We start from the raw sequence: 16,626 nt of genomic DNA, 5'->3' as shown, positions 1-16,626 counted from the left end.
TTCCTGTATCTTCGGGATCAGCTCGGGTTGTGATCTGTCACCACTGCCAGCAGCTGGGGCACATCAAGCCTCACTACCCACAGCTTCGGCCACAAGCCAGTCAGACTTCAATTTCTATGAAAACAGGGCAGAGAGCATGTTTTTGTTGTAGGCGACCAGGACATCTCAAGAAGGATTGTCCATAACTGTTGAACAAGTCATGTAGTGGCACGGATTCACGAATGGTACCAACACAGTCTGCAGTGGTTTAGTTTAGTTTCAGAGTTCCTCAGGCACCACAGCCAGTGGCGCCAGTTGGCACTTATCCAGCTAGGGGTTCTACACCTACTGCTTCTTCACATCAATCAGACTATCATGGTAGTTCACAGTAGGGCTCAGGGGCAAGCCTACGCTCTTCCACAGGAACCTCTTCAGTTCGAGGTATCTTTCTGGTTTTCAGTTCTTGAGTACGAGTTCTTGTTGACACAGGTGCATCACATTCCTTCATTTCTGCATCATTTGCACATTCATTGGGTCTGGAGGTCACACTTCAGGATAGTCTTCTTTGTGTTGACACACTAGTTGGGGTCTAATGTCTTTGGATCATGTTTATCGAGATTGTGCTATTGAGATACCTATGATGACCTTAGAGTTCGATTTTCATTGTTCTTAACATGACGGGCTTTGACGTCATTCTTAGGATGGATTGGTTGTCATTCTTTTGAGCTATGATTGATTACTTCTGCGGGAGGGTGTTCGTTTGCACACCAAAGGGAGATTGTTTCCATTTTGTGGGAGATCGGAGCGATTCCCACCTGGCGATGGTTTTTAGCATTGGTGACTGGAGTCGCCACAGATCCTACTTGGCTAGTTTGCTAGTTAACGAGGATAGGAGTTTGAGCTGTGTTCTTCCGACAGTTGTTGAGGAGTTTGTTAATGTCTTTCCAGAGGAACTGACAGAGTTACCTCCTTTAAGGGAAGTTATTTTTGCCATTGATGTCATTCCCGGTACAGCACCCATCTCTATGGCACCGTACTGTATGGCACCGGCAGAGCTTGATAAGCTGAAAGGTCAATTGGATGATTTAAAAGCTAAGGGCTTTATTCATCCTAGTGCTTCACCATAGGGAGCACTGGTTCTTTTTGCGAAGAAGAAGGATGGGCCTTTAAGAATTTGCATCGATTATCGCAAGTTGAATCACGTTATGATCAAAAACAAGTATCATTTGCCTAAGATTGATGACTTGTTTGATTAGTTAAAGGGAACGACATATTTTTCGAAGATTGATTTGAGATCGGGATACTATCAGTTAAGGGTTAAGGATCAGGATATAACTATGACCACTTTTCGTATATGGTATGGCCATTATGAGTTTCTGGTGACGCATTTGGTTTGACTAATGCTCAAGTAGCTTTTATGGATTTGATGAACTGTGCATTCAGTGACTATCTTGACAGATTTGTGGTCGTGTTCGTTGATGACATCCTTATGTATTCAGCTTCGGTATGAGGAGCATGAATATTATTTAAGAATAGTTTTACATATCCTTAGGGATAACCGATTGTATGCCAAGTTTGAGAAATGCGAATTTTGGCTACCGGAAGTAAAGTTCCTTAGACACATCCTGTCAGGGGGTGGTGTTGCAATGGATCGATCGAAGATTGAGTTTGTGATGGATTGGGAGCGTCCAAAGACAGTGTTTGAGGTTCAGAGTTTTCTTAGCCTGGCCGGCTACTATAGGAGATTTTTTCGGGATTTCTCTCATTTAGAGGCACCTATGACTCGACTTACTCGCAAGGGAGTCAAGTTCATATGGAATGAGGCTTGGAATTCTGCTTTTCCAGAGTTGAAGGTTAGGTTGACATCAGCTCCAGTTTTGATCAAACCTGAACGTGGTTTGGGTTACGTGGTCTATTGTGATGCTTCGCGGGAAAGATTGGGTTATGTCTTGATACAGACAGAGCGAGTGGTTGCTTATGGGTCCTGACAGTTAAAGACTCTCGAGTTGAACTATCTGACATATGATTTAGAGCTGGTAACAGTTATCTTTGCCCTGAAAGAGTGGGGACATTATTTGTACGGGGAAAATTTTAAGATTTTCTTTTATCACAAGAATCTCAAATATCTCTTCTCTCAGAAGGATTTGAATTTGAGATAGCGTAGATGGGTTGAATTCATAGAGGACTACAATTTTGGGTTACAGTATCATCCGGGAAAGGCCAATGTAGTGGCTAATGCATTGAGTAGGAAGTCACGGGGTACTCTTGCTAGCATTTCCATCCACAGATGGAAGATGCTAGAAGAGCTTACAAATCTTGGTTTATAGTTGTATGAGGATGTTTCACTGGCTATCTTGTTTAGCTTTATTGCTCAACCAGCTCTTATTAGCAGAGTTATTGAGGCACAGTAGGAGGATGGGGAGATGAAGTCCATCTACGGTCGAATTTCAGGTGGCGAGAATGTAGAGGGTTGGACCTTGCATTCAAACAGTGGTCTCAGGTACAAAAGAAAGATGTTTGTTCCTCTATCTTGTCATGACGTTGTTCTTCGGGATTTTCACCATTCTTTACTCGCAATTCATCCTGGTGGTATGAAGATGTATCATAATTTGTGGAGATAGTTTTGGTGAAAAGGCATGAAACGGGATGTTTTTCAGTTCGTGGCCAGATGTCTTACTTGTCAGCAAGTGAAGGCAAAGCATTGGAGACCGACAGGTTTGTTGCAACCACTACCAGTGGCAGAGTGGAAGTGGGAACACATCACTATGGATTTCGTGACGGGATTTCCAAGATCCAAGGCAGGGAATGATGATGTTTGGGTCATTGTTAATAGATTAAGTAAGACGGCTCACTTTTTGCCTATAGCAGTGACAGATGATGCAGAGAGACTTAGTGGATTGTATGTGGGGCAAATTGTCAAGCTTCATGAGGTTCTAGTATCCATTGTTTCGGATAGGGATCCTAGGTGCTCGTCTCACTTTTAGCAGAGTTTTCAAGAGGCTCTTAACATGGGGCTTCATTTCAGCACAGTATTCCATCCTCAGACTGATGGTCAGTCAGAGCGTACCATTCAGATATTAGAGGATATGCTACGGGCTTGCATTTTAGATTTTGGGGGTGGTTAGGAAGACTACTTACCCTTGGTTGAGTTTCCTTACAACAACAGTTACCAGGCCAGTATTAGCATGGCACCTTTTGAGGCATTGTATGGTAGACCTTGTAGATCTCCAGTTTGTTGGACCGAGGTAGGTGATACAGTCACCTTGGGTCCTGACAATGTCATTGAAATGACAGAAAAGATTAAGTTGATTCGACAACGGTTGGCTACAACTCAGAGTAAACAGAAGATTTATGTTGACAGGAGGAGGAGATCCTTGTCTTTTGAGCTAGGGGACCACGTCTTTCTCAAGATTTCTCCACGAAAGGGACTTCTGAGATTTCGGCAGATAGGTAAGTTGTCTCTTAGGTTCATTGGACCATTTCATATTTTGGAACACGTCGGCAAAGTTGTTTATCGTTTGGCATTGCCTCCAGACCTGGATAAGGTTCACGACATCTTTCATGTCTCTATGTTGAGAAAGTACGAGCCAGATCCATCGCATATTTTACGGTGGACAGATGTTGTTGTTGATGAGGATGTGACCTACGAGAAGGGTCTAGTCCATATGCCGACCATTCCATTGGTTAAGGTCTTGTGGAGACATCACAGTGTTGAGGAGGCTACCTGGGAGCTCGAACAGAAGGTTCGCTCTCGGTATCCCAATTTGTTCTTTGTTTTAGGTACGACTTGATTTCGGGGACAAAATCATTTTAAGGAGGGTAGGTTGTAATGACCCTATCATTTTCCTTCCTTTTCTTTTTCGGTGATTTTCTTTTTTCGTCTTTTTTCTTTTTTGTCTTTTCGTTATTTCATTTTTTTCCCGTTTATCATTTTTCCTTGCATAACCTCACTTTTTATGCTCAGATTTGATTCTAGTTTTGCATGCATTCATGATATTTGATTTCCATGATCATTGTATTTTTACTTTTGTAGAAAATACATTCCAGATGCTTACTTTTTCGTAAAGGGCATGGATGCATACTTTATTGTAATTATTCTTGATTTTTGGGGTTTTAGTGTAATTATGTAAAATAATTATTTTTTATCTTAGGGACTTTTTTGTAATTTAATTTGAAAGATATTTTGAAAAAAAACCTTTTTGCAATTTTTGGAAAAAGTGGCAAGTGTCACATTCCCATGGAGCCATTTGTTGGCATTTGGGTGGGGAGACTTGGAACTATAACCTATTGACATTTGGAGGGTAGAGATTCACTACTTGTTGGGCTAGGATTGGTGCACTTATTGGCTTAGATGGTTAATAAATGTAGGCTTAGGATTAATGTGACAACCCTGGCTTTTAGGCCAGCGTGTCCTGTGATGAACCGTAAGGATGACCGATAACGGATGCGAATGCGGAAGCAAAAATAGAAAACAAGACTCTAAGAAGTCAAAGTGACCTTCCATGAGGTCGTGGAACTCAACAAGAACTGATGCGGAAGCAAAAGATCGAAAATATGACAAATAAGCCCCCAGGGGCAAAATAGTCATTTCTGAAAACTATAGATTCGGGTGCCACCGAGCACACCACTGGAAGGACAACGAAAAACTAATCAAGATGGACTCAGGAATCTCATGATTCGGAGTCCGGACGAAGGAGAAACGGCATGACGAAGAAAAACGAGCACTTAAGGCAAAAAGGGTAAACTGGTAATTATCTAGGAAGAACCAGGTGCAACCGAGCACACCGTTGGAAAGACAGCGAAAAATTAGTCAAGCTTAAAAAAAAAATTCACTTGAATCGGAGTCCGGACGAAGGAGAAAAGCCCAAAAGAAGAGTTGACGTCGCGGCGGCCCGACAGGGGCCATGGCGCACACGGCGCCCATGCGCGAGCCCACTGGCATGCATGCCGGCGCCCAAAGACATGGCATGGTGGCAGCCCTTGGCTGCTGCTACATTTTTTTGATCTGCCCAGAACTGAGGCTTGAAACGGAGGTCAAGACGAGTTTTTCTGGAAAAACACGAAGAAGAAACCCCCCTAAAATCGAGTTTTCTACCCGACAACGCAGACGGAATCGAAAAAAACTCACTGTGAAATCCCAAAAATGCCCCCAGATCAGAACTGAACAAGAGGGTCATAAAGCTGCTAAATGAAAACTGGAAGCTGAAACTTCACGAGGGATTTCCGGTACCAAGACGACATTTTCTGGAAAAACACGAAGAAGAAACCCCCCCTAAAATCATGTTTGCTATTCAACCATATCAAAAGAAGAAAACAAAACTGATGTGAAAGGTCCATAATGCCCCTAGATCAGAATATGCAAAAAAAATACGAAATGAATTCACAAGAGGCTCAAAACACAAACGATAAGGTTTTGCCCGGAAACGACCATGCACGCAAACAAAACTTACCTATTTAGACGCGCTACAATGGTCCATAGCTTAAAAATATAGCCGATACAAAATCTGACCCCCCAACGGGCAAAAAGGCAAAAATGGACTTGGAATGGAAAACATGGAATCCAAAAATGTAAAATGGAGTCAAATGACCATTTGGCCCTTGGTCACACTTCATACAAGATTAATAAGACCCTATGAAAGAATGAAAATGGAATTCCCACACCCGATGCAACCATGGTGAAGCAATGACTTGCGATTTTTCAAGGTTTTCATAATATTTCATGAAGTTAAAAAATTGCATAGAATACAATATACATGTCATTAGCCTCTGGCCTCATCTCATACATATCAAATACATTGAAAGGAGTGTACTTAAGTACACATTACATACATGGAATCAAATATACATATTTTGACATATAAGTCTACAAAATGACATTTCATGCTAACAGTTGCATGAAATGGAAACTTGAAAGCTACATGACATCTAAGGAATGCTAGGCGTCACGAACCAAGTCTTCGTACCTGAAATATGCCCCAGTATCGTAGGGGTGAGTAATATAAAGCTACTCGTAGGAGATGAGTATGCATCGACCTAGCATTTTACAAATTTATCACCTTAAGGTGAAACATGTTAAAGGGGCTCATGCCACCTAACGTCTATGTCCAAGTGAGACTCGGGGAGCATCCTAAGCTACCTTAGAGTCTAAGCAACAAGAATCATGATACGCATACGTGTATCAAACGAATCATGGTTGGGATAATCCAAAGAACACGACAAGAAGAATGCTTGAGCATAGATTAACATGAATTGCATTTTCAATACAATTGAACTAGGTCTAGAGTAATCCAAACAACATGACAAAAGCATATTTGAATACAAGTTAACAAGAATCACATTATCCATGCAATTCAACAACCAAAGAGCATGTTATACAAATACAACAAGGTTTAAGTTCTCAAAGCCATCAACTTAGAATCTAAAGCACAAAATAACAGTAGTGGTTCATGCCACCTAACGTCTATGTTATAAATGAATCAATAGGATCAATCCTAAGCTTTATTAGAACGTAAAAACACGATTTTCAATATCGATGCAATTTAACCAACATTGGAACTTCTAATACAACGCATAATGCACAATTTCGCAAAGTTAACATCCTGTAACTTAAAATAGAACGACAAATAAAAAACAACAAGTTACAACATCATCTAGTTATCAACTTGAAAATGAAATGCAAAATCAAACAAAGTGGATACTCGGACGTCACGCCGGATCAGACTAACAACATAGTTACTTTAAGGTTACTAGTCCATGGGTAACCTCCCTATGTGTGCACTAGACCATATAGAGGGACTATCCCCCGTACTAGAACCACGTCTTAGCCATAGTCAAACAACGACATCCCCAAGTTTTCAAAATCAACAAGTTGTGCAACAACGCATATATCAACAGGAATATGCAAGATAATCAACTATCTACCAAGCACAACCAAATTTGGAAACCTATACAATACATGCTCTACGTCCACAACTAATATGATGTGATGAATGTCGAATCTTCAGTGTGCGATTCGTTACACGCTATGCATGAATGATGTTAAACACGAAGTGTGCAAATCATTACACAAGGCAACAATATATTCAATAATGAAAACATATTCTCATGAATACAAACATAGCAACTATGTTATCCAATGTTCAAAACATAACCAAATGAATATACAACAAGTCCAAATCCATGATTTGAATATAGAAACCACTTCTAAAACACAACTAAATCATGGAGCAAATTGATAGAATTTAAATAGATAAACACAATTAAATTCTCTAGATTTCTGATTCAATTTCAATTAACCTCAATTTCATACATGTTAAAGGGCATGGCAAGGTCATCACCTATATCCATTCTAAAACTCAATTAGGTTGTTGGAACAACAAAGTAGAACTTTAATTAAATCATGCTAATTTAATCACCAAGGTTCTAAAACAACTTCTAATAGTCCCAAATTAATATATACTAGTAAACAAGTCATGGCCAATACAAATATCAAGTTAAAACCTTAATTAAGCTAATGGGACCACGAAATAGATTTTAATTAATTCTTTTAATTAAAATCTCTAGATTTTTTCAAACTTAACCAAATGCTCTCAATTTAACATATCTTAGAGAACATGCCAAGGACTAATGTAATATCACATTTCAAGCTTATTTCATGCAAGTTACACCTATGTAAATTAAACTTTCACTAAAGTTAAATATAAAATAAAGGTTGCAATTCTCATGCAATTAATCCCAATTTAATACATGTGAACAACCATACCAAAGCTTAATTTTCTAGCATGCCACAATTCAATTCCAAGTTGTATATCACCATGAGAATTAAATCTTAAACAAGGAAATTAATTAAATGAAAGGTTTCAAAACCTCACCGAATATCCTAAATCAAATATATGTGAAGCTATATGGCATGTAGATCAAGAATATCAAGTCGGAATTCGAATGGAGTGAATAGTGCACTCGAGGCAAATTAATTAATCAAATTAATTAATAATTACTAATTTTCAAAACACCTCCAATTACCTTCAAATTCAACTATGTTGAAGAGTATGCTAAGGCCTAATATAATATGCTAACACATATTAATTTCAAGCTAGTTAAGGCCATGTGAATTAATCTTCACCTAAGATAAATATTAAATAAAATCTTTAATACTTATTCAAATGTTCCAATTTTAATACACGACAATGAGCATATCAATGGGCAATATAAAATCATGCTACATGTTTAAACCAAGTCATGAGCAACCGAGAAAATTAGATCCCGTACAAGAAAAATAAATAATAAAATATCTAGATTTTATATTTAATCATGCAAACAAGTAGTATAAGCATCACAAGCATGCTATATAACAAGAATTTAAACCTAAAACATTCCCTACCTCAATTTGAGATGAAAATCCCAAAGGCCCACCAAAATAAAAGTGCTCCGAATTCGATGATACCGAGAGGTTTTGTCGGGGACAACACCGTGAACATAAGCCCATCAAAGCCCCATCAAAATCATAACTTGACCTCCAAACCAAACTCAAGAAATGGTTAAAACTGAATTCTAATAAGGTGAAAAGGTAGAGCACGGCGAGGGAAACAACAAATGTTAAGGCCGAAGACTTTCCATCAAGGAAAAGTGAACCAAAAGAGGAGAGAGAAGATGGCAGCACCCCTTGGGCTGCCATGGGAGCTCCAGGTCGTACATGAAGAGGGAAGAAGATGAAAAATGAAATATCTCACCCCCCTTTTATAGAAATCTCAAAAAGTGCCCCGAACGGGCCCTGCCAGGTCCGAAAAAGCAAAATTTGAGCAAACTCACTCAAATGGCAAAACTTTGTGAACAAAAAAGATTCAAAATGATAAAATATGAATAACGGAAGAAACAGCATCAAAAACTGAGTCTCGAGCAGAAAGTTATGCCTAAAACAAATTTGGCGAAAACCGGGGCCAGAAACCCTGAAACTGGAAAACATCGACCAGGAGGAAATTCCAAGAGTACACAACTCGACGAAATGTGAAAATGAATCCCGTACGAGGATTTAGGCTCAAAACAAGACCTTTTGCAATAAATTTCATTAATTGCATAATGGCCCCTCCAAAAAGTGAAAACTGCACTTATGACCCAGAATGAAAATATCTTCCAAAAATATTTTCTTAAAAACCCCTAAAATAAAATATCTTCAAAAGATATTTATGAAAAACACCCCAAGAAAAGAAAATAATTTCAAAGAACTTTGCATCCATGTCCCTATGGACACCGGGAGCAACCAAAGTACTTTCTTACAAAAGTAAAGATACGTATTTCGTGGAAGCCACTCAAGATGAAGACACATAAAGTCAAATACCAACTCAGAGCATGAGAAGTGAGGTTTTGCCAAAAACTGACAAACAGAGATAAGACAGAATAGGGAAAAGGACGAAATAGCACATAGTGTCGAAAAACGAAAAATGTGAAAATGACTCGGTCCTCAAAGGAAGTTGTCAATCCACGGAAAAGAGTCTCAGGAACCAATTTTGAGCACTCAAGATGACACTAAGCGACACGAAATAGAGCTCAGAAAAGAAATTTAAACGAAAAAAATTCATTCGTAAAATTTCAGAAAAAAGGAAAGGAAGGCAAATGACTAGGTCATTACAATTAAGCCTAGGAAGGAGCCCTGGATTTGTAACAAGTGTAAACTCACCATTTAGTCTTACATTGTGTATGTGTGAGAGGTAGTGTAAGAACACATAGTGAGTAGAGGATTTTTAGACCTTCCACCCACCATTTTACACTTTATCTTTTTCATTTCCTTGTTCTTCAAAACCCTAACCTAGCCAGCATTGGAGAAAAGCTTGGTTAATAGATTTCTTCTTCATTTTGGCCTCCTTTCACTCACCTTAGACCAAAAACCTTGGGAGACAAAAGTTTTATTTTGCTCTCCTCTTCAAAACCCTATAATTGTTTTCCATTTTTAAGCTTAGTTGCTTGGATTATAGAGATACAATTCTCTATTAAGGTAGGGGTGGTAGTTTGTTTATATTTTGAGTGTTTTAAGACCTTTGGGGTTTAATATATATTGTGTACATGCTTTAAATATGATAGTCTTACATATTATAGGAAACCTTCATTTCTTGACTTATGGTTTATTGATTTAAGCATGTATGATATGTATTTACCTTGTGTAGGAGGATTATATGATTTAGTAGAATGCTAAATTCTAGTCTTTTCACATATGGCAGTGATATAGAACTCATGTAGAAATTATCAATTAATATAAAATTCTTATTGACTTGAATGGTTATATGATGGTGGTGATAATTCTATCTTATTGTTGAGGCATGATTTAAATTGATAAGTTGGTGATATTGTCTTGTACCTTATATCATGATGAAAACTTGTCATTTATTATGCCATTCTAGACTTGGAACCCTAAGACATGGTTTGTGTGGTTTTAAAATACTTGTGCACGGAAGGTGATATATATGCCTTAATATTGTGTATAAGTGTTGAACTTAATATATTTTGGATTCTCTTGGGACATTGTTACAAGTGACATGGCTAGAGTTTGGCTCTGGTGTGGGAGGTATGAGTTCTTACCATTTATAGTGCGCACTAAGGTGGTATTCCCAGCGGGTTAATGCTCGGAATAACCATTTAGGTCTTGGCTTTAACTAAGGCATCATGTCCAAGTATTCCCCTATTTGATTTCATATTAAATTCCAAGTTGGCAACCACTGTTTAATTATGACTTGTGATTTTGGTTAATGACGATTTGATGTTGTTAAGCACATTAATAATGTTGTTGCATTTTTATAGAATCAATTAAGTTAACTTAAGATGATTCCTTAGAATACCTTGAATATAGATGTTAAGTGGAATGCTCCCTTGTATTCATCTATATTGATCTTGCAATGACATTGAAACTTTATAGTATACGCATTTGCTTCTTTCTACGAGTAACTTGATTACTCACCCTAGTTGTGTGGGTTATTTTATAGGTAAGGAGATAATGTTCTCGGATGCTCATCATCTTTAGAGGCTTATGAGCACTTTGGAACATTTTTTTGCCTATGAACATGCACTTGTTTAGCATGCTTACTTTTCGATGTTATATATTTTGTATGCCATGGATGTATGGTATTTTGTAAGCTAAGATGGCTTCTTTGACATGTAATGTGTATCTAAGCATACTTTTGGAGCTTATTTGGTATGTATAACATGAGGCCAAGGGCCATTAAACTTCAAGTTTACATGTATACTTTTAAAGCTTGTGTTTTTCCCTAATTGCCTATTTTATGAAAATGGGGGTTGAAAGGTCAATTTTTGTAAATGGATTGAAATGGGGCCGTAGGCCATTTTCGCGCATCTCAAACATCATTTTACACTTGCGGGCATGCTCATATTTCAGAAAACTTTCAAGTTGCAAGTTTTGAACAATTTATGGAAGGATTTATGGATTTTATGCAAAAAATTCATGCATAGGAGTAAGTTTCAAGTTTCTTCTTGGTTTAGCATGTTGTTTATACTTCATTGAGGCTAGAAATCATGTTTAAACTCATTTTGAATCAAATAAAGTACATGCATAGCATCAAAGTTGGATAGGGTAAGCTTGCACACTTTACAGCAGCTTTTAAATTGCAGCAGCAGAGGCATCAGTCAGCTGATGAAGTCCATCAGCTGACTGCCACATGCTCGAGGAGCATTCCAGTAGCCAATTTAGGATTTTCATCGTTTCGGTCGGCTGATGATTAAGGTTCAGCCGACCGATGATGGAGGTTCAGCCAGCTGATGAGAGCCCTTTGGTCGACCGATCCTCCCTGGGAGCATCTCACTTCATTTTCCTTGGGTAGTTTCCTTGCATTGACTTCAGAGTGCCATAACTCTTACATTCTTAATCCAAATTGGGTCGTTCTTGAGTCTAAGTTCAAGAGCTTGAAGTTGGCTTTCCAATGGTACCAACCACATTTCAAAACACCACCTATAATGAGAGTTATCTCTATTTTAGTGAGATAGGTGCATGACATCTCTTAAACGGAGGGTGCCATTTTGTTCTCTTTATACCTTTCCGTTTGGACTCCGAATTAGGCGACTCTTGACTCCAACTTCATTTATTTTTAGTTGTCCTTCTAATGGTATAGCCGGTAGCATCCATTTCAGTTTAAAATGACTACTTTACCCTTGGTTCACTTCTTTTCAGGTTAGGCATTCTTGCTTCATTTGCTTGTTTCATTTGAGTTCCATGGCTTCATGGGGAGTCATTTTGGTGCCTTATGGATGATGTATATCTCAAGTGGCCATCTTATTTCTTTTGCTTCCGCATTTCGGCTCCGTTATTGGGTCATTCTTTCGGTTCATCACTGACACACCGGGTAGAAAAACTTGGGTCGTCACAAGAAAAATGTCATTGAGTCCATTAGCGCAGGGCGTAAATTGTCTTAAGGACATATTATCCAATACTAGCTAGCCTCAATACAGGTTCTTTATTTACTATTATTATTTTATTACTTTAATTTGAATGTTTAATTAAATTTCGAGTTGCATATTTAATTAATTATTTTTAGCATATTATTAATTATATCATAGCATATTAGTATAAGGTTAGTTATATTTTAAATGTCATTTGAAGCATATATTTTCCAACATCTTCTTCTTTAATCTTCAATTAAAGTCTTCAAAACTCTAAAAGCTACTAAGAACTCTCTCTTGTATCCTCCCCTCTTCTACTGGATGATGTGTGTCAATAATAATTAACCACTCGCAATAGAACGAATCCTTGTTGGATAGGGCTATGTTGAGGGTGTCAAACCTCAAGGACTGTGGTGGTTAATTGTGTCTTCAATTAATTGCTATTTTAGTTTAAAAAGAGGATTTGAATTTTTGTGTTATGTTGCAATTCAATAACATAAAAGAAAATAAATAGAATAAAAGGATTGAGATCAAGAGAAGAAATACATAGGGATTGACTTCACCACAAACCTCATACTATGGTCAACTATTTGACCTTGGGATTTCAATAATTATGTATCATATAGAATTAAACTCAATAACATTCATTTAATTTAGATTTAAAGAAAGATGTTTCATGAATTTCAATTAATAATAACTATCTTCGGTTAGTACGAATTATCTACCTACCTACTTCTAACTAATTTTGCAGTATAACTCGTCTTCCTTAGACATAGACTATGAAAACATGGGATAATTACACTTACCTCCCCTGAGGTTAGACGTAATTATAGGCAGTACCCCTCACGTTTCAAAAACTACACTGTCTTCCCTCAAGGTTTGCTCCGTCATAACACTCAGCCCCCTCCGATGAAAGTCAACGCCGGTCAATGATGATTTTTGATGACATCAGCTATTTTTAACCGTGTAATACCACATTTGCCCTTACTATATTTGCAAAGACATTTTTAACCCTTAGTTTTGTATTAAAATAACCTATATACCCAGGTGAAAAAAAAAATGAAAAAAAAAAATAAATACCTGTGAACTCATCTTCATCTCTTCCAAGACAATGAAAGGGAATGTTACCGGGTGGTTCAGGCTCAGGTAGAGATACTTCAACTGGTTAAGCCAGGTTAAGAGCCAATTTAACTGGTTAAGCTAGGTTAAGAGCCAATCCATGGTCCGATTAATTTGTTCCAAGATAATGAAAGGTACTGTAGTGAAGGAGGGAGTGAAGTGGGTGAGAGAGAACCAGAGAGTGCGTTGTGCTTGAGGTCGAGGTGGGTTAGGGTTTGTGACACGAACGTCGGGACAGAACCAGACAGATGATTGTGACTGAGAATGACATTTGACAACGCCAGTAGACCTGCGACCGACTGAGAAATACTTCCATTGATTTGATTGTAACTGAGATCGAGCGTTTGTAGAGCACGAAGCTGATTTAGAGTCGCTGGAATCCCGCCGGAGATGAAATTCCTGCTGATGGTGAGAAACAGTAGGTTGTTCAATTAAGATAAAGTTTCAAGTAGAGCGCCAATGATCCGACCCGGGACAAAGGTGAACTCAGCGAGAGCGGAGAGTTTTCCAATTGCAGGATCGAGGCATCTAGTCAGACCAGGCGAATCGGCCCTTGGGTCACCAAGATTCACAGCGATGACCCTGTCTCCATCGCAATACACGCCGACGAAGTCGCAGGGCTCCGCCATGAAATCCCATATAGAGAAGAAATCCGATCCCGGCATATCTCCGTCGCAACCTTTGATTGATATATGGTTCAGGGATCATCCATTTGACAGAAAGGGGCAATCACCCTTTGAAACTCTCCCATCTCTCTGAGCAGCGAGCCTCATTCTTAAACTAATGAGTTTTGAAACCCTACATAAAATCAAGATTGCAGAGAGAGGGAGGGCAAGTTCAGAGTTGAGAACGATAATAGGGAGGAGGCGACAGGGGAGGCTGAAATGATTTGCCCTAAAATTATATATATATATATATATATATATATGACCTTGATTGTGATTTAGAAAAAATAATTTAATACACTTTACTTTTGGAAAAAAATAGTAATAATAAGAATAATAAAAAAATAATTTAATGTGATATTAGTAAAATATTAGGGGCAATATGGTAATTTCAAAAAAATATATTCTTTATGTGATATTAATAAAATATTAGAGGGTGTTTTAGTCATTTAACATAGTCAATGGCCGGAATAAAATTTCGATCAGTTTGAGGGAGGTCAGTGTAATTTTTGAAACGTAAGGGGTACCGCCTGTAATTAAGCCTAACTTCAGGGGAGGTAAGTGTAATTATCCCATGAAAACATTCATTCATGAAAAACGTTTGAACACCATTGCATGATCTCCATTCTTATGTCCGACAGGGCTCCGCCAGATATCACCCCCTAAGCCTCGAGTGACCAACTCTCGAGCACCTTAAGCCTTGGCATCGCTCCAGGCCTATGCAATGCCACTTTGGAGGAGTAGAGCCCTGAAAGACTCGTTATTAAAATACACATATGGCATGAAACGAAGGTAGGGTTTTCGCGACTGTAAAGAGTTTAAGATTGGGAAACTTAGGAGGATATTGGATTGGTGGAGAAGAAGTCAAGAAGTGTCTTCGCTTTCAGCAAGGCCCAATTAACAAGATGATGGGATTATGCACATTATGGCAGTAAACCTTAAAATCACATTTAATGCTGTGTCAAACTTGACCAACTGATGGCTAAGCAGCATTTAATGCCCTTGATTAAGGGAGAAATGACATGACAACAAAGTGCAAGGCTCGATGAGTGGATTAGACCCTTCAGGCTCCAAAATCCCCAAGATTACCCACGTAATCTTGACTAGGAGAAATGCATGTTAGAAACTACGCATGAAGAGGACCATTGGATCATAACCAATGTAATTTGAGCCTATAAATAGTATTATCCCATGAAAAAATTGTAACGGCCCAAGTTTTGTAAACCCGGTGCGTCAGTGATGACCAAAAGATGATCCGATAATGGATCTAAAATGCGGAAGTGAAAGGTGAAACAATGGTCTCTAGAGATACAATGCGTCTTTAAGACACCAATGTGACCCTTAATGAGGTCACGGAACCCAAAGGAAACAAATGCAGAAGTGTCGTTTCAAAAATGGACAAAAAGAACTTAGGGGCAAAATGGTTATTTTGTAAAAAGTGGATTCAGGTGCTATCGAGCACACCTCTAGAAAGACAATGACAAATTAGTCAAGTTCAAAAAAAATTTTACTCAATTTAGAGTCCGGACGGGGGAGAAAGGTCAAAAACAAAAATGATGTCGTGGCGACCCGACGAGGACAACCCACCATTACTGTAATTGAGAGTAAAAACGGGCATCTAAACGGACTTTTTTAGAAAAACTCAAAGAATAAACACCCCCCCCCCCCTAAAATCAAGTTTCCTACCCTATTCATGGATGAAAACAAAAAAAAAATGCATTGTAAAATGCCCAGAATGCCCCCAAGAAAATTAGGTCAAGAGGAAAAAAACTAATCCTAGCTACTGCCTAAGTTTTGGAAATAGGGCTTCGGGAGGTTTTTAAATTGCCTAACTTTCAAGATTTGATACAAGGCATATATATAAGTTGTATAATTATGCTAAACACTCAATACAACACACACAAAAGCCTAAAACATTCCCTACCTCAATTTGAGATGAAAATCTCAAAAGCCATCAAAATGGAACGGCTCCGAATCCGATGAAACTACTAGGTTTTGTCGGGGATAACGCCGTGAACATAACCCCCATGAAAGCCCCATCAAAATCATAACTTTTTCTCAAAACCAAACTCAAGAAATAGTCAAAACTGAATTCTAATAAGGGAGAAAGGTAGAGCACGGCGAGGGGAACAACAAACGTTAAGGCCGAAGACTTTCCATCAACGAAAAGTGAACCAAAAGAGGAGAGAGAAGATGGCAGCACCCCTTGGGCTGCCATGGGAGCTCCAGGTCATGCATGAAGAGGGGAGAAGATCAAAAATGAAATATTTCACCCCCATTTTATAGAAATCTCAAAAAGTGCCCCGAACAGGCCCCGCCAGGTCCGAAAAAGTAAAATTTGAGCAGACGCGCTCAAATGGCAAAACTTTGTGAATGAAAAGATTCAAAATGATAAAATATAAACAACGGAAGAAATAGCGTCAAAAACCAAGTTCCGAGCAGAAAGTTATGCCCAAAACAACTTTGGCGCAAACTCGGGCCAAAA

The 16,626-nt window shown here is 38.5% G+C and overlaps 1 pseudogene; it reads right to left on the bottom strand.

The window, feature by feature from the left end:
- The window catches only part of LOC132272424 (probably inactive leucine-rich repeat receptor-like protein kinase IMK2), a 28,969-nt pseudogene extending 14,828 nt beyond the window's left edge, over positions 1-14,141 (bottom strand).
- Positions 14,142-16,626: the final 2,485 nt, after the last annotated feature.

This window comes from Cornus florida, unplaced genomic scaffold, assembly GCF_030987335.1.
Source record: "Cornus florida cultivar Cherokee Brave unplaced genomic scaffold, ASM3098733v1 CherokeeBrave_3.0.0_Hap2_Chr09, whole genome shotgun sequence".
NCBI lineage: Eukaryota > Viridiplantae > Streptophyta > Magnoliopsida > Cornales > Cornaceae > Cornus > Cornus florida.
This window is presented reverse-complemented; position numbering and strand designations above follow the sequence as displayed.